Below are 21,779 nucleotides of genomic sequence, written 5' to 3'. Positions count from 1 at the left end.
CTATATTGACTGTCCAGTGATGTCCATGTATGCAAGTGTCTATTTAGTTGCCTGACACTTGTGTTTGCAACCAATTGTTGTCTTCACAGAATTTTATGAGTCACTCTCCAGCTTCATTTCGTGTTCCCAGCCCAAATTTGTCAACAATTTTTTATTCCCCTTTTTCCTGCTTTTGTGTTCCAGTTGCTTATATCAGCACATCTTATTTAGGTGTGTGAGCAATTTTTTCCTAGATATTTGCACGAAAGCTTCCAAAGTCTTGATAGACTTGCAGCCAGTTCTGTTTATCAACTCTCTGCACCATATGTATAATTCTGTAAACCTTTATCATGCCCCCCCACCCTTTAGTTGTCTCTTTTCTAAACAAAAAAGTCTCAGACTTTTCAACCTTTCCTCATAGGGAAGGTGCTCCAACCCCCTAATCATCTTGGTTGTCCTCTTCTGTACTTTTTCCAGCTTTCCTTCTTGAGATACAGTGACCAGCATTGTCCACAGTATTCCAAATGAAGCTGCATAATTGATCTAGTTAGGTGCATTATAAGATCGACTGGTGTATTTTCAATCTCGTTCTTTTTCCCCTGCTGTAGCACAATGGATTGATACATTCATTTCATAGTTGAATGAACCTTGGCGACCTTAAGGAACGTTGAACACTCCCTTCTTGTCTCACATGCATCCAGCTGAATAAGTTCTGGGTTCAAAACAAAACTGTACGTAATTTTCTGTGGTATCTATACTGGCAAACTAGGGTTCATACTTTCCCTCCAAATAAAGATTCTAAACTGGTAGTACCTTGTTATTTAGAATTGTAGCTTGCACGAATAAGGCAAACTGCTTCTTCATTTGTTTTGCTTTGAACTTAGAAAAACCTAATTATTGGACTGTGTGTTTCTTTGTGTAGTGTCAGATAGGTGCTTGTCTCAGTGCTATTTGAGTTGTTTTAAATGTAATTAAATGTAATTAAATTACATTTAATTATAATCCAGTTATCTCCGATTCCAAACCTTCTGTTCCAGTAGGTAAAGTCCAAAGAGATTGTGTTGTTGTTTGACTTGATAATTTCTAGAAGTGCAGGATTGTATTTCAGACTTGTCCTTCAGTGGGGCTTTAGTTATCAGGGCTGGTTAGGTCATCCCGCAACTGCTTCAGGCAGGACTATGCAGATTTGCAGAAGCTCTTCTGAATGGCCAGGGGTTGTCCCTTCCAGTCATGGGCAATTTAGCCGTCTTCTTATTTGACTCATTAGTCTCCTCTTCAGGACTGAAGAAAGAGGCAGGCAGACAGAAAAGTTCGCGCAACCAAAGGACTCTGGCATGGCTCATGGACCATTGGAAAGCCCGAAGGATTTGGCCTGGGCAGGGCATTCCAGGGCTCCAAATCTTGCTCTTGCCCCAACAAGCACCTCGCAAGGAGCATCAGATTGAAAGAGGACTAAAGAGAGCAGTGCGAGGAGTAGCACAGAGGCAGCTGGATAGAATGCTATTGGTAAGCCCCCCACCCACCCAATTCAGGAATCCCCCTGCTCTTTCATCCAAGCAGCTTCGGGGTTGACAGTTTGGGCTAGCATTCATACCCCAAGTACCTTGGGGGGGGGGGGGGGTGTCAGCAGTACACAGTCCTTCCAAATATGGCAACCTCTCCATTTTTCCTACCTTTCACTGCTGTGCAAAATCCCAACTCAGTCTATTCACTATGGCAATTCCCCTGAGCTCCCACAAAACAGATGGGAAGCTGTTTGGTGGGAACTGGAACCTATTCACCCTTTGCTATGGGATATGGCTATACAGGAGAACAATTGAGGCACAGAGACGTTCCCCGCCCCCAGTCAGATCAAGACACTCCTTCCTAACTGAGGATGAGGTGCCAGCAAGCAGGACCAGCTGGCTCCCCAGTAAGCCCTGGCCTATTTGTGAGTCAGAAATGGATAATAATGTGGAAGAGGCCACCTTTCCCCAGACTATTTGCTATGGTGGCAAAGAGGGGTTTCTCCTCACACAATAGTGAACAGATGGCTTAGTGTCCCTCAGATCTTGACTGCTCTGGATTCTGACGAGGAGGGGGAGGAGGAGGAGGAGGAGGAGGAGGAGGAGGAAACTCCAGGCTGTTCCAATCAGAAAAATTTCCGACTCCTAAAAAAAGTAGGAACCACATTTATTTTATTTTATTTATTTATTTTTTCGATTTATTATACCGCCCCATCCCCGTAGGGCTCTGGGCGGTGTACAATACAATGCACGTATACAAATAAAGATGCACGTATACAAATAAAATAACTAAAACCATTAAAAGCAGCAGTAAAATAACTGGTATAGAGATTAAGACTAACACGCAATGGCGTCCAACAGATCCATTCCCAAACCCTCTTTCGGGGAAAGTCAGCAAACCCCAGATGGCAGAGGCACAGATGTAAAGGCCACGGGGGGGGGGGGGGGGGGAATTATCATTGAATTATCAAATAGATGAGTCTAAACAACCTTGAATTGAATTATCAAATAGATGAGTCTAAACAACCTTGCTCTTGGCCTCTGCCAAGTTAGATAACAGAGATTTTTAAAAGTCAACGAAGCCCATTACAAGGTGTCCCTTCCCCAATATCTTCAATAAGGTCTTAAGGCAGAATGGGCCAGCCCAGACCAAAAAAAATTATGTGTTGGCGCAAGAGACAATGGAAGACCTGAAGGTTCCTTTAGAGGACACTCGGATGTTGGTGTTACCTGCAGGGGCCGAACTTTCTAAGGATGCAGAAAATGTCCTTAAGGATCAGCTAAATAGTGAATCCAGTCTGAAGAAGTCACATGAAATGGTTTCCCTAACCAGCCAAGGATTTGTGGATTGATTGATTGATTGATTGATTGATTGATTGATTGATTGATTGATTGATTGATTGATTCATTCATTCATTCATTCATTCATTCATTCATTCATTCATTCATTCATTCATTCATTCAATTTTATAGGCCGCCTCATCCCCAAAGGGCTCTAGGTGGCTCACAACGATCCCAAACAACCACAAAACAATGCAGTGTTTCCAGTTTCATCATCACTTGGGTGGATGTCAGATTCCCTGTTCAGACAATAACTCACTTGATGGGTTCAAGGATTTTGTTGAAGACATGAGAAAGACAGCAGAAGGCTGTTCTGATGAATTGGCGCCCAAACAGTTGATAATATGATGTAGCAATTCCCAACCTCCCACCTGTGAACCAAGACAGTTAGGAAAAGTCCAGCCTGAAGTCTTGTCCCAGCTCAGAGCTCCAAGGCCAGGGAAACAGATAAGCAGCACCTGCAAATGCTAAAACTCTCCCCAGCAAATCCCCCCCCCCCGCCCGCCCGCAATGGCATCCTAACCATCTGTTGCGAACCAACCTTCTTTATGCCTTTCTCCCATTGCCTCTGATAGGGAAGGCATTCATCAAGAACAGGGTGACAGTAATTTCTGCTGCACCTCACTGGCTGAAGTGGTTCCATCCATGGAGGCTGCCAGGTTGGCAGGATCTTCTGTTCCAGGGCCTGATAGAGCACCCAAACCGATTCTGGCTACAGCTGACAGCCTGGTTCCTGAGAGGTTTAGGTTTCCCTAGAGAGGTGATAGATGTTATGGTACAAGCAAGCAGACCAACAACTGGAAACATTTATGATTACTTGTGGTTGGCTTTCAAAAGATGGACAAGGAAAAAAGGGATAAACTCTTCCTCTTGGAGGGCTGGAAACTGGGACTGAGGCTTAACACATTGAAGAGTCAGGAAGGAGCAATAGTGGTGGACTTGGGAGACAGAGGTTTCTGTTACTGTAACACCTGTGTTAGGAAATTTTTGAAGGGGGGAGGCACACAGCTAGTCCTCTCCCCCAATAGAGCATCACTTCCCAATGTGGAGTTTTGGGAAAGTGTTGCAAGCACCTTATTTCCCTACCTTTTGAACCTCTTAAGACAACAGAATTTAAGTATCTGGAAAGTAGCCTTTCTGATAGAAGAGGAGTTCGGAATTACACCCCACTTTTTTCAACTGTCAGGAATCTCAAAGGGGCTGACAAACTCCTTCCCTTCCTCTCCCCATAACAGACACCTTGTGAGGTAGGTGAAGCTGAGAGTTCTGAGAGAATTGTGACTTGTCCAAGGCCACTCAGCAGGATTTAGAAGAAGAAGAGGAGGAGGAGGAAGAGGGGGAGTAGTAGTAGTAGTAGTTTGGATTTATATCCCCCCTTTCTCTCCTGTAGGAGACTCGAAGGGGCTGACAATCTCCTTGCCCTCCCCCCCACAACAAACACCCTGGGAGGTGGGTGGAAGAGTGGGAAAACAAATCCAGTTCATTAGATAAGAGTCTGCTGCTCATGTGGAGGAGTGGTGAATCAAAGGGCAGTGGTGGCAAACCAATGGCACTCCAGATGTTCATGGACTACAATTCCCATCAGCCCCTGCCAGCATGGCCAATTGTAGTCCATGAACATCTGGAGTGCCATAGGTTCGCCACCACGGACTTAGGGCATACACACTAGCAAGACTAAATGTGCTACCCTTGGCAATATTGTATGGGAGATTCCAGAAAATTCCACAAATAGCTAGGCTATGCCCCTGTGGCCAGCACTATATAGAATAAATAACATATATTTTCCCATACTGCTTATTCTATCAGGTGATCTGGTCCAGGCTTAAAACCCTGTTGCTTGGGATTAAGAAATAGCACTCTGATGAGTATATGGCATTTTTTCTTATGACTGCCCAGGGTACGGATATAATAGATTCAGTTGCTAAGTTCTTGCAGCAAGCAGTGAGAAGTAGTATTTATAATATATCACTCTTTTATTGCCTAAACCTTGGATTTTATTGACCTGATTTTATCCTATTCATATGTTAATTCACTGGAGTTTATATGCCAATAAAGATCTTGAATATGAATGTCAGATCAGTGTTTTCAGGCTGTTTTTTCAGCTGTCTTTTGACTTCAGCCAGTGAAGTATTCATGAGAAGGCCTTAGTTAAATATAAAAAACACCTCAGGGTAGTCTACTGCCAACACAGTTCCCTTCCCCTCCCTTCCCCCCTCTTTTTAGTGCCAGATAGCAAACTCTGAGCAAGTAGTAGGATTGCCAGGTTCCCGCTTCAGACAGAGATATCCCACCCCCATCTGGCCCTTCCTGTGGCCTCTCAGCTGGGCGGAGGGAGAAAACTGGAGATGTGGGAGGGCAACTACTGGGCTCTTGGCATTATTGCATCACTGCAGGCTCCCCCAGCATTAAGTCAAAGCTCTGTGGTTAAAGCATAGTGTTTTGGCCAAATACTTTGAATCATAGAATCATGGAGTTGGAAGAGACCACAGGGGCCATCAAGTCCAATCCCCAGCAATGCAGGAACACGCCATCAGAGCACTCCTGACAGATGGCCATCGAGCCTCCCTTTAAAAACCTCCAAAGAAGGAGACTCCACCACATTCGGAGGTCCTGAATTCCACTGTTGAACAGCCCTGACAGTCAGGAAGTTCTTCCTAATGTTTAGGTGGGATCTCTTTTCCAGCACCTTGAATCCATTACTCTGTGTCATAGTCTCTGAGGCAGCAGAAAACAAGCTTGCTCCCTCTTCGACATGACATCCCTTCAAATATTTAAACATGGCTATCATGTCACCCCTTAACCTATTCTTCTCCAGACTAAACAACCCCAGCTCCCTAAGCCTCTCTTCATAGGGCATGGACTCCAGGCCCTTTACCATTTTGGTTGCCCTCCTCTGGACCCGCTCCAGCTGTTCAATATCCCTCCTGAACTGCGGTGCCCAGAACTGTACACAATATTCCAGGTGAGGTCTAACCAATGCAGAATACAGAGGTACAATTACATCCCTTGATCTTGACACTATACTCCTATTGATACAACCCAGAATCGCATTGGCTTTCTTGGCCGCCGCATCACACTGCTGACTCATATTTAATTTATGGTCTACTAAGACTCCCAGATCTCTTTCGCTTGTAGTGTTGTCAAGCCAGGTGTCACCCATCCTATATCTGTGCATTTCATTTTTTCTGCCTATGTGTAGTATCTTACATTTATCTCTGTTGAAACTCATTTTGTTTGTTTTGGCCCAGCTGTCTAATCTGTCCAGGTCATTTTGAATTCTGACGCTGTCCTCTGGGGTGTTAGCTACCCCTCCTCATTTGGTATCATCTGCAAATTTGGTGTCATCTTGTTAGGAGCAGATCCTGGCATATGTAACCCAGTTGCAACTTTCATGTAACTCGATTGATGTGTACTCTGATTGATATGTAAAGGGACTTTCTCTCTTCCTTTCCTTTCACATGTTTATTGCTTTGACACTGATTGTAGATCACTAGGCTGAATGACAGGATGTGCTTGTTGGCCTGAAAGGGTGGGGAGAGGCGAGGCAGGTGGCTGCATCTATCCCTGTCAAGGCCTTAGAGGCACCTAAGCTTCAAACTACTACTTTTTATACTTTCTCTGGGAAATTGGGAGGTGGGAATTGAGCAAGGATAAATGAGGCCAGAAAGCCAGGCCAAGCGGAACTGGCTTTCTACTGGAGGCGGGGGATATCTTGATAGGGTGTCTTCTTCACCAATTGCAAGGAGGCAGGAACCAATTAACAAATTAACGTCCTCTTCCTGTGAGGTCACTTTGCCTTCTAGCCCCAGTATTCTTTCCTGCCTGCAAGGAGTGCATGCTTTTCGGCTTAGCTCCATAGGTGCCTAGCATTTAGACTGTGTGTGTAAGTTGTTTGTGTGTGTGATCCGTGTGTTCTCCCTTGTCATCCCCCCCAGGTAGAGAGCTCTCTTTAGCAAGGGGAAGGGGAAGGGGAGTACAGAGGACAGTTGGTTCTCAGGGCGAGGAGTGTGTTAAAGCCTCCTGCCTTTTTTACTGCCGAGTGAAGTTTCCTGCCAAGATGGCGACCGGCTCTTTCACACACCCCCGGGAGGGATTTGTACGCTCCGCTGCAGAGGGAACCAGAGCAAGCAAGGCAAAAGCCAGCGCTTCCACTGAGGCCACAATGGAGACACAAAGCAAGAAGAAGAAAGGAGCGGCCAAAAACGACAACGCGCCCGCAAGCAAACGGCTGCGCGGCAGGACGGCCACAGGGAGCTCGCCGCCTTCCACCACCGGGTCCTCCTACCCCATGCGGGATTCGGAGTCCCCAGTGCTCCCCCCCGACCCATAAGACGGCAACTCGTGTCCGGCAACCACCTCCACCGCAAGGCAAGAGCCGGGGGGAGGGGACGGAGGCCAGCATAGGCCCCAATTCAGTGCCAGACCCCGCGGCAGAGGCGGTCGCGGCCTGGCAGCACGGTCCCCCAGCAGCGTTTGCGCGTTTTCTGAGGGAGGAGATTGACAAGGCCCTCAAAGCCAGGGAACAGCAGACCTCCCAAGCAGTCAGGCCGCAGACAAGCTGCACTCCCGACCATGCAAATGGAGGAGGAGGGAAGACGAGTTCCCTGAGGAGGAAGAGAACTCTTCCGATGGAGAAGAGGGGGCAGGGGAAGAGAGGTTCTCTGACTCGGAAGAGACCAATATAGAGGCCACCGAACAATCGCCAAAATTTTTCAAACTAGAGGACCTTCAGTTGCTGATCACTAAGTCTATTTTGGCATTGGATCTACAAGATCAGGAGGGTGCAGAGGACCCCCCAGTCAATCCAGATTTGAATATTGTGCCATCTAAACCAATTAAGGGCTTCCCCAAAGGGAAGGCAGACTACTTTCCACAAGAGCAGGTGGGAGAAAAGGTTTTCCCAATCCCAGAATACTTTGTGGGACGCATGAAAAGAGAATTGCTTAAGCCTGCGGCTCATAAAACGCTTCCACCATCTTTCAAGAAAACCTATCTAGTACCCCAGCAATTCCATAGCATGTTACAGGCACCACCAGTAGATGCGCCAGTGGCTGCACTGCACTCTGGGGACCTGGTAGTGAAGGAGGGGGAAGGGAATATAAGAGATCCCCTGGATAGGAGATCAGAAGCAGCTCTGCGGAAGGCACACGAATGGATGGCCGCAGCCATCAAAACCCTCACCCCGGCTTCTACGGTCTCCAGAGCCAGCATGGTATGGCTTAAGAGGATCCTGGAGAGGATCCCAGCAATGGACTCTGCTACCAGAGAAGGAGTGGAAAGGGTGCTCATCGCATCCGCCTTCATAGCAGACGCCCTGCTGGATGCCATCGCCTTAATAGCCATGGCCATGGCCTCAAGTATGGTTGCCAGGAGCAACGTGTGGATCCGCCCGTGGCAAGTGGACGCACGCTCAAAAACGTAGTAGCTGCCTACTCGTAGTTTGGAGAGGCGTTATTCGGCAAGCACCTCGAGAGGGTGCTGATTGAAACAAAAGATAAAAAGAAGGCAATGCCTAAATCTGTAAAACAGGAGAAAAACAACACCAACTCTAGAAACACCTTTCGATCTAACAGAGTACTCCCCAGATATTCTGGAGAAGGAAATAAAACTAGCTGGCAACACCACCAACAACACCAACAGAGCTCCTTTCGGAACGAAAACTTCCCAAAACAGCACAACAAACAAGGGAAGCCGTTCAAACCAGACTTCAAGAAACAATGACTACCCGGACTACCTGGACACCCTGTCCAGGTTCAAGTCAGCCTGGCAGGGGCCACATATAGACAGGTGGGCAAGGGAGGTCATTCAAGAAGGCTACGTGATAGAGTTTGTACGGTTTCCAAAACAGCAATTCATACCATCTCCACTCTCCCTAAGGTCGACCAAAGCTACCAAGACTCTTCAGGCAGTTAATCATCTCGTAGCTATCCAGGCAATAGAACCAGTTCCGACCCAGGAGAGGTTCTTAGGCACATATTCACACTTTTTCACAGTCCCCAAAGGAAATGGGGACTGCAGAGCAGTGTTGAACCTAAGGACGGTCAACAAGTCCATTCGTCTACCAGAGCTCCGCATGGAAACACTTGGAACTATATCACTGGCCTTAACGTCACAACGAATTCCTCACCTCTCTAGATCTAAGGGAAGCATACCTGCACATACCGATCCACCAGGCTCACAGAAAGTTCCTGAGATTCGCTGTGGGCCAGCAACACTTCCAATACAAAGCACTACCTTTTGGACTGGCCACGGTCCCCAGAACGTTCTCAAAAATTCTGCTAGGACCCAATAATTCGCCTGAGAGAGGAGGGGATACATATTCATCCCTACTTAGACGACCTGCTCATCAGGTCAAGGTCCAGACAACAAGCCACGACGGACGTGAACAGAGTACAGGCCACACTACAAGCTCATGGATTTTTAGTTAACCTGGAAAAGAGCTCAGTGAAACCAACAAGAAGACTGGAGCATCTGGGGGCCATCCTGGATACTGCCAAGGACTCCATGTTCATACCAGAAGACAAGATCCAGAAAATCCAACAGGCGACCTCTGCTCTGCTAGCGTCACGGCGACCATCCCTCCTCAAGGCAGCCAGTCTCCTGGGACTGTTCATATCAGTGATGGACTTGAACCAGTGGGCGCGATTCCACGCCAGGCCATTACAACAACTTCTGCGCTGATTCCAATGGAACATAATCCAAAAACAGGACAGAAACATCACCATACCGAACACGGTCCGCCAAAGCCTCAGATGGTGGCTCATCAAAAGAAACCTACAGAAGGGCAAACATTACCTACACGGGGAACGTCCACAAATCTTCACAGACGCCAGTTTGCGGGGATGGGGAGCCACCCTTGACCAAAAGTTTGTTCAAGGAAGATGGTCGGAAAAGGAAACCAAATTGACCATCAACCTACTAGAAACCAGGGCCATAGCCCTGGCCTTAAGCCACTTCCAGAAAGATCTGCAACAACAACATGTGATAGTCAGGACCAACAACGTAACCGCCAAGATGTACATAAACAACCAGGGGGGCTCAAAATCCCCGAGGTTACATCAGGAAGTAGAAAACATCTTGACCTGGGTGGAAAAGAACCAACTATCCATGGAAGCGCAGCACATCAAGGGAAAACTAAACTATCAGGCGGATTGGCTAAGCAGGCAACAGGTGCAAGAAAGCAAATGGCAGCTGAACCCACGAGAATTCCAACAAATCTGCAAGACGTTCGGAACCCTGATCGTGGACCTATTAGCATCGCTGGACAATGCTCAGACGGCCAGGTTCTTCTCACGATTTTTCCAACCAAAGGTGGAAGAGACAGACGCGCTGATGGTGAAATGGCCACCGGGACTGCTCTATGCTTTCCCACCATTCCCATTAATCCCACGCTTGCTGAGGAAGATTCATTTGGAACAGGCGACGGCTATACTGGTGGCACCCAGGTGGCCAAGGAGACCTTGGTTCTCAACAATCCAGGAGATGTCCATCAGCCATCCATTGACGCTACCAGCAGTTCCAGATCTGTTAATGCAGGGACCGATCTACCACCCCGATCCCGCCTGGCTAAACTTGACCTTATGGCTTGTGAAAGGCAAAGACTAGTAGAAAAAGGATATTCTGAAAAGGTCACTAACACCATCATGGGCGCACGTAAGAAATCCACGATAAACATATATAACGCATCGTGGAGAACCTTCGCTTGCTGGACCAATGCCAGGGGAATAGATCCGGAGAAACCATCAATCAGAGACATTTTAGAGTTCTTGCAGAGAGGTTTTGACCTGGGCTTGAGAAGTGCGACGCTGAGACGACAGTTGTCAGCACTCTCCACAGTATGCACACATGTCAAGGGCATCCCCATCGCTAAACATCCGGACGTGATACGCTTCCTCAGAGGGGTGACACTCTCACAACCCCCAGTGATCCACAGGTTTCCCAACTGGCGGCTACATGCTGTCTTATCCGCTTTAACTAAACCACCATTTGAACCCATTCAGTCAGTTCCGCTGCGCTGGGTGAGGATGAAAACACTGTTCCTACTGGCCATTACGTCAGCCAGACACGTATCAGAACTGCAGGCCCTGTCAGCCAACAAAAAGTTTTGCGAACCATATTCAGACTAGGGAACAAAACCTTCTCAAAACCAGATATCTTTCTCAACCCGGATCTTGTCAGAATTCAGTTTTAGACAAACTTGAATGGAATAATAAATGTCACACAAAGAGCACAGCTGCCCCCACTATGAATCCCAAGTAAGTGGCATTTTGACACATTCCGCCTTGGCATGTGGAGGATACATTCCAGCCTTTGACCACCCGCTTTTCCTCCATTAACCCCCCCTAGTTTCTAAGCAACTCACTCTAGTAACTATCAAGACATGTTTTACCTAGTCGACATGTACATGTAATGAAGAAAAAAAATACCAGCTAGCGGAAGATACAGTTTCCAGGGTTAGATCTTGGTTTCCAAAATACAAAAGAGAACAATGGAAAGGGTGGGGGCAGCCAGTAGGGAGGGCTGACCCACTTTCGGAGGCCTTGGGAGCCCGTTGGAAACTGTGCTCTATACACTTCTGCTCCCCGATAACCTACTAATTTGCTTGCAGGGGCAAAAGGAATCCTGCTTAATGACCCCTTTCCTGCTAGAGCTTTGCTTGCCCCCCTCCTCTGCCCTGTCTGGTCAGCCTCCTCGACCAGATGGATTTAGTGAAGCTTCTAATGACTAATCCCTGTGTTGTTTTTCTTGGTTTCATGGGGCTGGGGGGGAGCAGTTGGTCGTTTGTACAAATATGTTAGAGGTTATGATCCTGCAATTACCTTGATGCCTTCCATCTTTCCTGGGTCTACTCTATTGTAGTTCAGAGGATGGCAGCTTTGTGGATGCATCTGATTCTTTCTCTGTTAACCACAGAACTGAAAATCCTGGCCAAGATGGCTGTTGACACATTAGTAAGAATCATTGCCAAATGAATTCACCAGATCAGAGAGATTATTGTTGTTCAGGTGCTTAGGTAAGAAGATACTACTACTAATACATTTCAAGCACGAGTTACAGTTTAACATTTATTTTCTTTTCCTTCCCTACAGTGATCCTGCTTGTTCTGTCTGCCACGGGGTCCTCCATCTAATAAAATTTGGCCACGTGTGGTTGTATTAAACTGGCATTACCTCCCTGATCCGTCCTGCAAATCTCTTAAACTGCATGGAATTACGGGCAGGCTCTTCAAGTAGTGGTTGCTTTGATTCTTTTTGTTTTTGATTCTGAAAATGTGAAGGGTCTTGTTACTCATGAGGAGAGCCAGTATGAGTTATGGTTGGGGCCAGGGTGGCATATTCCTAGTTGTCACCTTGTTGCTCATATACATTGTTCAAGAAAAAAAAGACTGCGCTGAAATGCCTGATGCTCTGGTTTTAGCTCAGCGATCTGCGCAAGGCGCGCCGTGGGTGTGGCCATCTGCTCTTCTGCAGGAATCACTTGCTTTATGTACTTGCTCTGTGTCAAATTCCCATAATTCCCATATTTCCATAATTCCCACCATGTGAGAGGAGTCATATAAATAATAATTCTTGCATCTTGATTTGCTCTACTCAGCCGATCCGATGAATTCATAACTTCATTTTTTAATTTGGTTATTATATTTGTACTTTTGTTCCTGCAACAGTGAAGCATACACACACTCTTGTGCATAATTTCTAGGTCTAATATCTGTAAAACATTAATGAGATAGGATACCATTCATTTTCATGAATTTTATCAAACAGTGAATCTTTAAACATTGAAAATTTTCCAGGATGAAGAATGAAGTCCTGGGAAATGTTCTGCCCCACCTTTCAGTGCTGAGATAGGATTCTGGCTCCATTGCTGATCCTACTTGACAACTGTGATAGACAATAACTGTTTCCCAACACCTTTAGCACAGGAATGCTATATACAGTCTTGTGATGGTGTCAGGTATTCTAGATTGACCAGCGGAGTTACTTCTTGGATGCTCTGAGGATAGTGATAGTTAGCAGCCCCATCCAGATTGGGTAGATGCCCCAGAATGCCCCCAGTTACGCCAGCCTAAGGAAGGACAGAGATTCCTGGTGAAGCTCCACGGAGCTGCCCATCACCCGCCCAGGTAAATCACTCTTCCACCCGTGTATTTGACCTTTGTGCCAGGGTGGGCACCCATGCCAGTGCAAGGCTGCGCCAACCCTAGAGGTGGATCCACCCCCTCCTTTGGATTGGGCTGTAAGCTGCACTATGTGGCAGCCCACTGGAAAGAAGCCCTCCTTGGATGCAGAGCTGGGAGGGCCAGCTTCTACCACAAGGCCTCTGCTGTCTGCTGGGGGTAAGGGCTGTTGCAGTATATTATCAGTATCAAACAGGAGAACTATACCTGGTAAAAAGTCTGGATTCCATGCCCTATGAGGAGAGACTGAGGGAGCTGGGTATGTTTAGGGAAAGTTAAGGGATGACATGATAGCCATGTTTAAATATTTGGAGGGATGTCATGTTGAAGAGGGAGCAAGCTTGTTTTCTGCTGTTCCAGAGAATGAACAAGGAGTAATGGATTCAAAGTGGAGGAAAAGAGATTCCACCATAACATTAGGCAGAAGTTCTCGACAGTAAGGGCTGTTTGACAGTGGAATACACGACTTCAGACTGTAGCGGAGTCTCCTTCTTTGGAGGTTTTTAAAAAGAGACTGGATGAACATATGTCGAGAATGTTTTGATTGTGTGTTCCTGCATGGCAGGAGGTTGGACTTGATGGCCCTGGTGGTCTCTTCAAACTCTATGATTCTAAACAATAAATCACAATTTATAAATGTATGCACATTGTAATAATGAAATATGAAATAGAAGTTCATATTACAAAATAGAATTACAAAATAGAAGTTCATATTACAAAAGTGTCTTCCAGCCATGAAGGACACTTTCCTACGTCCAAAACAAATCTTACATAATTATTGGCCAAAGTTCAGCAGTTAGAATCGTATCCAAAAATCTTGTTTCCAAAACGGCTTTATAATTTGCTTTCTTATCCCATGTATTGTTACACTGCTTATATTTTACAAGCATCCAGTAATGCCTGTTTTAGCCATACTGTCAAGATCCCATGTGGGGTCTTGCCCTGCGTTCATGATCAAGTGAGCCCACGAGAGTGTGACACCTGACAGATATGTATTCCTTTCAATTGCTTTGCATTAGACTTTGCTTGTTGTTTAAAGTAACGATTTCATTTCTCTGGCTCCTTATCAGGCTCTGACCTTGGAGAATTGGAGAAGTGTCATGGCCTGCTAATGGACAACTGCTTTGCTTGGATGAGATGCTGTGGGAGGGGGCAAAGAGCAGGGGTTTAGCTAGTGGCAGGGACATTTCAGTTTTGGTTTCAGCAAAAATTTGAGTGCAGCCTCTGATGCAATCAGCTGATTTTGTTTGAACCCGAGTCTGGTTATTAGAGAGGTGGCCAATGCTCAACACACACTTCCTCCGAAGGGAATTATCTTTCAACTCTGCTTCTTGTGAAAACTAATTTCTAAATAACAAGATTACAGTATTATAGAACATTATGTATAATAAAGCAAATAGAATTTCAGATAGAATATCAGATTCATAGAATATCAGATATACACCTCGGGTCTGTGATGGCTAAGCTCCCATCAATCTGAATTGCTCGCATATGTCCTGAACTTAAATTACAACACTTCACTTAAATACTATTACAAAATATGACTCAGCTGTAGTTGCATGAATAAAATACTACCAACCAAGATATAGTTATCCTACAATAACTTAAATAAACTAAGAAAAACCTAAATGGGAATTAAGACCATACATTCCATGGTTCTTATTATCCTTTTTGGTGTAATAACCATTTTTGTAGGTCAATGCGATTGTATTCATGATCTATTTAACTAGTACTAAAGATTGGATATAATCTGGCTTGTGATTCTCAGTCAGAAAATCCAGCACTAACGGAGCCTCCATAACTTTGTTCCTGATTTTAGAAGTATGTTCCAAAATCCTTATTTTAATCATACTACCTACAGCTGATAACATTGACATTTAATTGTATAAATCACATTTTTAATATTACAATTCAAAAAGTACTGTAAATCTTATACAGAAGGAAAGGATGTGTGAAACAGTTATAACAAAATGGCATGCTGCACATTTTCCACACTTTAAAGAGCCCCTTAACAGCAGGACAGATTTTCTCAGCACTTTTTAAGTCAGAATGAACTTAAGAATCACCTTTTTAAATCTCCTGAATCATATCAAAAGTTACTCCTCACAACCTGAAATATTTGCAACTAGGATCCAATATTTATAAATGATGTTTTTAATTTGTGCACTCAAACCTGAATCTCTGAAGGCACAAGGCTGTTGGAGCTTATATACTTCTTAAGTATAAATAAAGAATCTCTCTTTTTTAGCATCCTTAATTATTTGCCAGTGATACTTCTAATGATCTAGTTCCTTTTTACATAATCCCTGCTAAAGGTACTATTATGTTTCAAGTGCAAAAATTGTCCAAACGGTAAATTATTTTTTAAATGCACTACTGTGTCCAAAAAAAGACACTTGAATATAGCTTTAAGTTCCTGTAAATGTAATACTGCTGTGGATGGTGTTAATCCATTTAAAATGGTTCTATCTGTTGCCCATCATTAAAAATGAAAAATATATGAAAAATATATTTTAAAATGGATTAAGGTTTCTATTACCAATAAGGATTCTTTCTAGTTCAGTCATAAATAAATTGGGAATTCCCAGTGCTACCCCTTTAATTTGAAAATAAAATTGACTACAGAATGTAAAATATTTTTTCCCAAAATTAAATCAAGCAACTTCTGCAGAAGAAAAACGGGAGCATGGAGCTCCACCCGTGAATCCAGTGTGTTCTCTATTGTGACGTGTGCTTCATCTTGTGCCATGACCAAAACTGAGCCTGTAGGAACGCTTAATCTCTCTATTTTGGAAATGAAATCAGGTGCATCTTTAATGAATGATGCTGCTTTTTAAACAAAAGATTGCAGGAAGCTGCTGATGCACTGTGCCAGCGGTTCCAAACACTGAATTAATCCCCAAAGCAATTCCTGGGGTGGATGTCCCTTTTTTAATGAATCTTTGGCAACTTATAAAACACTAGGATACATGGAAATTTATTAATCAAAAATTTAAAGACATAATAATCTGAATAACCAAGCATGATCTTGCCCTGTTATTTCAATGATTTTCATAACACATATAGTAGGATCATGCTTAATTAAGCATAAAAAAACCTCAATTCTCCAATTGTTTGTAAACTTTGGTAACAGACAATTGTTTGTTAATTTTCCTTATCCATGATCATTATTGCCCCTCTTTTATCAGCACATTTTGTAATCAATGATTTATGTGAAGAGATTTCTTTGATCAAGTTACAATGTTCTTTTGTAATATTATGCCCATGCCCCTTATACAGTGTTTGTACCCTTTCTATCTCTATATTGAACCCTTGATGAAAAACATTGATTGCTGGACTATCATTACTCAGTATAAACACAGATTTCTGTCTAAATTAAAAGAACTTCGATTCTGAACCTGTATTTCCCCAAAAAGCTTTAAGTTTGATTGAACGGATAAGCTTAAACAAATCCATGAGGATTTGAAACACTACATAACCTGGTTGATTTACATTCTAAGAAGAATTGAATCTCTGAACTTTGGCCAATAATTGTATAAGATTTGTTTTGAACAATGGAAAATACCTTTCATTACTTAATTACTTTTTTGGGTGTATTTGTCTTGACATTAAGGACAAGACTATTTTGTAATATATGGTCATTTATTTCATTTTTTATTAATACAATGTGTATATATAAATATTTATTGTTTGAGGTGCAGTTCTCTTGTGAGGGGACAGGTGAAAGTGGCTCCAGTTGGTACAGTGGGCAAAAGATTCTTTATTTTCATTTGTTAAGATGGTGGATTCCAGCGGGGAGAGAGAATTTCAGCCAGTGATGAGAGAGGCCGGCTGTTCAGACCCACTGTCCTCTGTTTCGCAGGTAAAGCAGATTTGCTTAGAAAAGCAAATAGGTGTTTAAAAAATCAAATAAAGCAGACAAATTGTTAACTTACTGTCTTGCACATGACCAAAAAAGTCAAATAATATGACCTATGTTCTCTGCACAGCTATCTAGATTGTCAAGAACGAATGCGGGGAAAGGTGGCGTGATGCCCATGGGTACCATGTTGGGTATAGAGCTTCATCATTATTGAATGTAAATTACAAAATCTTTACATCCATTGCAGCAGATAGAATGAATAATGTTATTGGAATTATGAAACTTGGTTTGTTGAAGGTCGATATTTAGTAGATGAGTTAGTTGCATGTTAAGTTCAGAGGAGAGCGAGGTCAGAATGCTGTTGGATGCAGAAAATGCTGTTGGATGCAGAAAACACTTTTGACTACATTGAATGGAGTTTTCAAAACCCTTAAGGTGGCTAATATCAAATGTTTTTTTTTCATGTTATAAATGTTCTATATAGTTGTCCTGCTCATGAGGTCAGAGGCATGTCCCAGGCCACAATAGGTCTCAGTCCAAAGTCAAACTCCAGAGTTAAATATCACAGTCCAGAATCATAGCCAAAAACAAGTCCAGGGTCAGGTAGCAAAAGGTTCCAAGAGATGGAACTGTGTGGACGACTGGTAGGTTCATCAACAGGGCTGCAGAAAAGCTGGTCTCACACTGATCACCACAGCCTTTTAGAGGGAGTTTTGCCACAGATGTTGCTGGTTCCCCATCACACTTCTCCTTGCAAGCTGAGTCAGCTCCCCTACTCATGAGATGTACTAGGGCTCAGACCCTATGGTGACTTACCTGCTTCTCCTGGCAATTCTTCAGCAGAGGGTAAATCACAGGCCACTCGACATATACTTCTGCACCTGGTCCATGTCTTGGATCTAACTAGGCTTGCCGGCCTCTAGGTTGGGACTCCAGACAAGGTCGTAGGTAAGGGTTTTTTTTTCTCGGTTTCAACCCCCCATTACATGTCCAAAGCTTCCCCCATGGGTAGGGTGGGGCTCTGCCCTCCACTGTCCCCCTGGCCAGGGACGGCAGACTCTTCTGCTCCTGCTCCCCTCCGGCTGGACTTCCAGCCAGCAGCTGTCCCGGCCTCAGGAGCTGCTTTTGTAAGCGCTGGGGCCAAGCAGCAGGGATCAGGGGGTGGGGCCACACTCCCACTTGCCCCTGGGAGTGTGGCCACACCTCCCCAAGCCCCACTCCCAGCCTCAGTACTTATAAAAGTAGCTCTCCGAGGCCAGGACGGCTGCCAGCTGGGAGCCCAGCCGGAGTGGGGGACAGGGGCAGAAGAGACTGTCATCCCCGGCCAGGGGGTGGGGCTTGGGGAGGTGTGGCTATGCCCCCTGAGCCCTGCCCTCCAAACCCGCCCCATAAAAATATATATACCTATGTCACTGACTGCAGATATCCCACCATTAAAACTATGATCTCCAGGTGATGGAGATCAGTTCACCTGAAGAAAATGGCTGCTTTGGAAGGTGGATTCTGTGGCATTAGACGGCACTGAAGTCCCTCCCTTCTCAAAACCTGTCCTCCTCAGGTTCCATCCCTAAAATCTCCAGGTATTTCCCAGCTTGGAGCTGGCAGCCCTGGTCTTAGCACTTGGGATGCTTGGGGAGACATGTGTTAGGTCTCAAACCTTAAGCCAATAAATGGACTCTGTGTTGTTGATCAGTGGCGTTCATTGATAAGCTTCAGAGCTCCAAAGCTTGGCAAAGCCAGTTCTGACAAATCTGGCTTTTGCCGTCATCTTGATCACTAACAGATCCCCCCTCCAAAATTCCCAAGAAACAGTGAAAAACAGTCCCCAGAGCTGAGGCGCCCCAAGGTCAGTGGCAGAGAGTAATAGACAGCCACCTGGCTTCCTGCCCTCACAAGATAACGGATACAATGTCAGATGCAGACACGGGGGGTGGCAGCAGGTGGCTGGTCTATTGCTTCTCTGGCTTTGGGGATGCTTGTCTCCCCAACGGCTCTCTCTTTCTGCTTTGTCTTCCTCACATTCCATGAGAAAAGGGAGGGGAATTTATGGTTACTGTGAGTGTGGCTTTCGCAGAGCCACCGAACTGGCTTTTGCAAAGCCAAGTACGTTCTGTTGTTTCCAATAAAGACTTCTGATCAAAAATCCAGAGTCCCTTATTGACTTCAGTCACAGAACCAGTTCTACTTCAAACCTCGCAACCAACTCCATACCAATGTCCGTGGATGGAGCAATGGGCGGGGCAACTGGACCATCCAAGGGGGATGGGGCGATGGCAGCGAGAAACCTGTTGCTCCAGTGGGGAGCGGCCAGGAGGCCACTGACCTGCTGGGAGATGGTGTCGGGGCGGCGGGAAGGGTGGGGTCCCCTAGTCCCCTGTCATGAAGCTGGTCACCCATGTGGCCAATATCACCCTAGACATGAGCGGCTGGGAGCAAATTCAAACCTCAGCACCACAGTCGGTATCCGCATGGTTCATGCAACCCTTGGCCAGCGAGTGAGATGGATTACGAACAAACGACTCAAAGACCAACAGTCCGGAGAAAGTACAATGACGTTGAAGAGGGTGATGGCCCCCCTGCAGATGGACCGTCCATGTACTGCTGCGGATGGAGGAGGGCTGGCGTAGAGGGCAACAAGAGATGCAACGGGAGCTGCAAGCCCTCCACCAAGTGGCCCTCTTACTGGCGAATCCCAGTCGCAGCTATGGTGGTGCTGGTGCTGGGTGTGGCGGCCCCTGGGGCCCAACCAGGTGGCCAGCCAAACCAGCCACCAGCCCTAGTTCCACCCAGCCACAGTTCCAGCCCCAGACCTCGACAATGGAGGAAATTGACTACCTTCAACGGAAACCTTGACAATCTCTCGTACTTCATGGTACAAGTCATGAAGCAAATGGGCAGTGAGTTTGAATGAGATGCAGGCAAGGTTTTCGAGATTTGGGCTCTTCTTGAAGGAGAAGCGGCAGCCTGGTACGCAGGGCTCTTAAGGGAAAATGGGCCAGAGCTGGACGACTTCGACCTGTTCATGACAAACCTCTGCCATTGGTTCGATGACCCCTTCCTGTAGGGGAAGGCCAGAATTTGGCTACAACGACTGAAGCAAGGCAACTGCTGTGGCAGATTACGGAGCTGAGTTCTGACAATTGGCCAGTCAGCTGTGCAACTCGCCAGACCATATTTTGATCCATATGTTCAAGGAGGGGGTTAATTATGGTGGTCCTTGGTTACCTGATGGGATGGATTTGCCTAGCAGGGGATGTGGAAGCCTGATTGCAGGCTGTACAACTATCAGAGCAGAAGGGTGGAGGTCGTGGTTAAGAGCAGGTGAATCCTAATCTGGAGGAACTGGGTTTGATTTCTCGCTCTGCCCCCTGAGCTGTGGAGGCTTATCTCGGGAGTTCAGATTGCCTATGCACTCCGACACATGCCAGTTGGGTGACCTTGGACTAGTCACAGCTTTTCGGAGCTCTCTCAGCCCCACCCACCTCACAGGGTGTTCGTTGTGAGTGGGGAAGGGCAAGGAGATTGTAAGCCCCTTTCAGTCTCCTACAGGAGAGAAAGGGGGGGTATAAATCCAAACTACTCTTCTTCTTCTAGTCGTAGGTGACGGCTTGGATTGTGTTTAAATTGCGGGGAAGGACACATCATTGTGAACTGCCTAACCTGACAACAGAAAGCAGCACCAGGCCCGGTGAGCTGTATTTCTACTTGCAAGGTTACCTCGAGGAAAGGATCGAAGAAAGGGGGTGGCCTGGCTCTGGAAGCCCGCGAACCTGTACATGTCTCTGCCTCTGAGACAACGGGCAACGAGTCCAGTGATGAGCCAGATAGAAATGCCAGCAACCTGGCCTAACCGGCACCCATGGCCAGGTCAACCAACGAGGTGCCAATGATTGGGTGAGTGATGATTCCAACTCTCTGGTCCTTCCCCTCACCCTGATAAACTGGGCAGAAAAGATGAAGATGACCCTCAGGGAGCTAATTGGCTTGGGGTGTTCTCAATGCTTGGTGCTCAATGCACCCTGCGGTAGTAGAAAGGCTAGGACTATGGCTCAAACAATTAAAATGGCCGATCCAGTTTGAACAGATAGATGGGAAAGTGATGGGGGGCCTACCAACCAAACATCGAGTAGAAAAGGTGATGGTCGGCTGTGGATCCCTATCAGAATCCCCAAAACTGAAACAAACTCATGTATAAGAACAGTAGTTTATTGAGTATTGAGGATCTTCTCTGGTCATGCCAGAACTGAAGTTTGCCCGCGCAAAACCCAGTAGTTAAAGCAGCTTGCACCCCCCCCCCCATCCTGGGAAAGTGCGCCCAAAAGGAACTGTGAAAGAGATAACAGTAGAGATGGCCAGGCACTGACCGCAGAGCAGCACCTGGTACAGTATAACATCATACAGAAGACAGTTGAAAGTCAGTTAGAAATGCAATTAACCCATTCCTCCACCCCCAGCATACAGAAAGCAGCAATAGCAAAATCCGCATAATAAAAGGCCTCCTGACATTCCGCTCCCTCTAGGGCCCTTCCCCCGGCTTGCTTGGGCAGTTTTAATGAAAAGCTTTAATGAGGCGGGGGGCTTTAACATTCTCGGCAAATATCCACTGATTCTGCCCAGGTAAACAACCTTTCCAAGAGACCAAATACTGCAAGCGATTCTGCTAGATGCGAGAATCAAGAATATCAGAAAGTTCATAATGTTTAATCAGGACCGGAGGAGGAATCTTCTTCTCTGGATGCCAGACATCCGGGGAACACGTCTTCTTCAGTAAGCTGCAATGAAACACAGGGTGTATTTTATGCAATGCATCAGGCAATTCCAGTTCAGCAGTCACTTTGTTTATCACCCTGACAATCTTAAAGGGCCCAATATATTTCACACTCAGTTTTGAGGGCTGATGTATGTCCTGGAGATT

The 21,779-nt window shown here is 45.7% G+C and overlaps 1 protein-coding gene across 3 annotated transcripts in view; it reads left to right on the top strand.

Annotated features, from left to right (window-relative positions):
• Window positions 1–21,779, top strand: part of TSPAN9 (tetraspanin 9) — a 208,446-nt gene that overhangs the window by 51,361 nt on the left and 135,306 nt on the right. The window contains exon 3 of one of the 3 annotated variants that reach the window (XM_048508806.1): window positions 588–710. The exons of the other annotated variants lie outside the window; for them this stretch is intronic. The gene's annotated coding sequence lies outside the window, so the exon portion shown is untranslated. The remainder of the gene's footprint in view (window positions 1–587; window positions 711–21,779) is intronic. 3 annotated transcript variants of the gene reach the window in all.

The sequence above is a fragment of the Sphaerodactylus townsendi genome, linkage group LG10 (assembly GCF_021028975.2).
Source record: "Sphaerodactylus townsendi isolate TG3544 linkage group LG10, MPM_Stown_v2.3, whole genome shotgun sequence".
NCBI classification, from domain to species: Eukaryota; Metazoa; Chordata; class Lepidosauria; order Squamata; family Sphaerodactylidae; genus Sphaerodactylus; species Sphaerodactylus townsendi.
The sequence above is the reverse complement of the archived record's forward strand: the minus strand, read 5'-3'. Positions and strand labels throughout refer to the sequence as shown.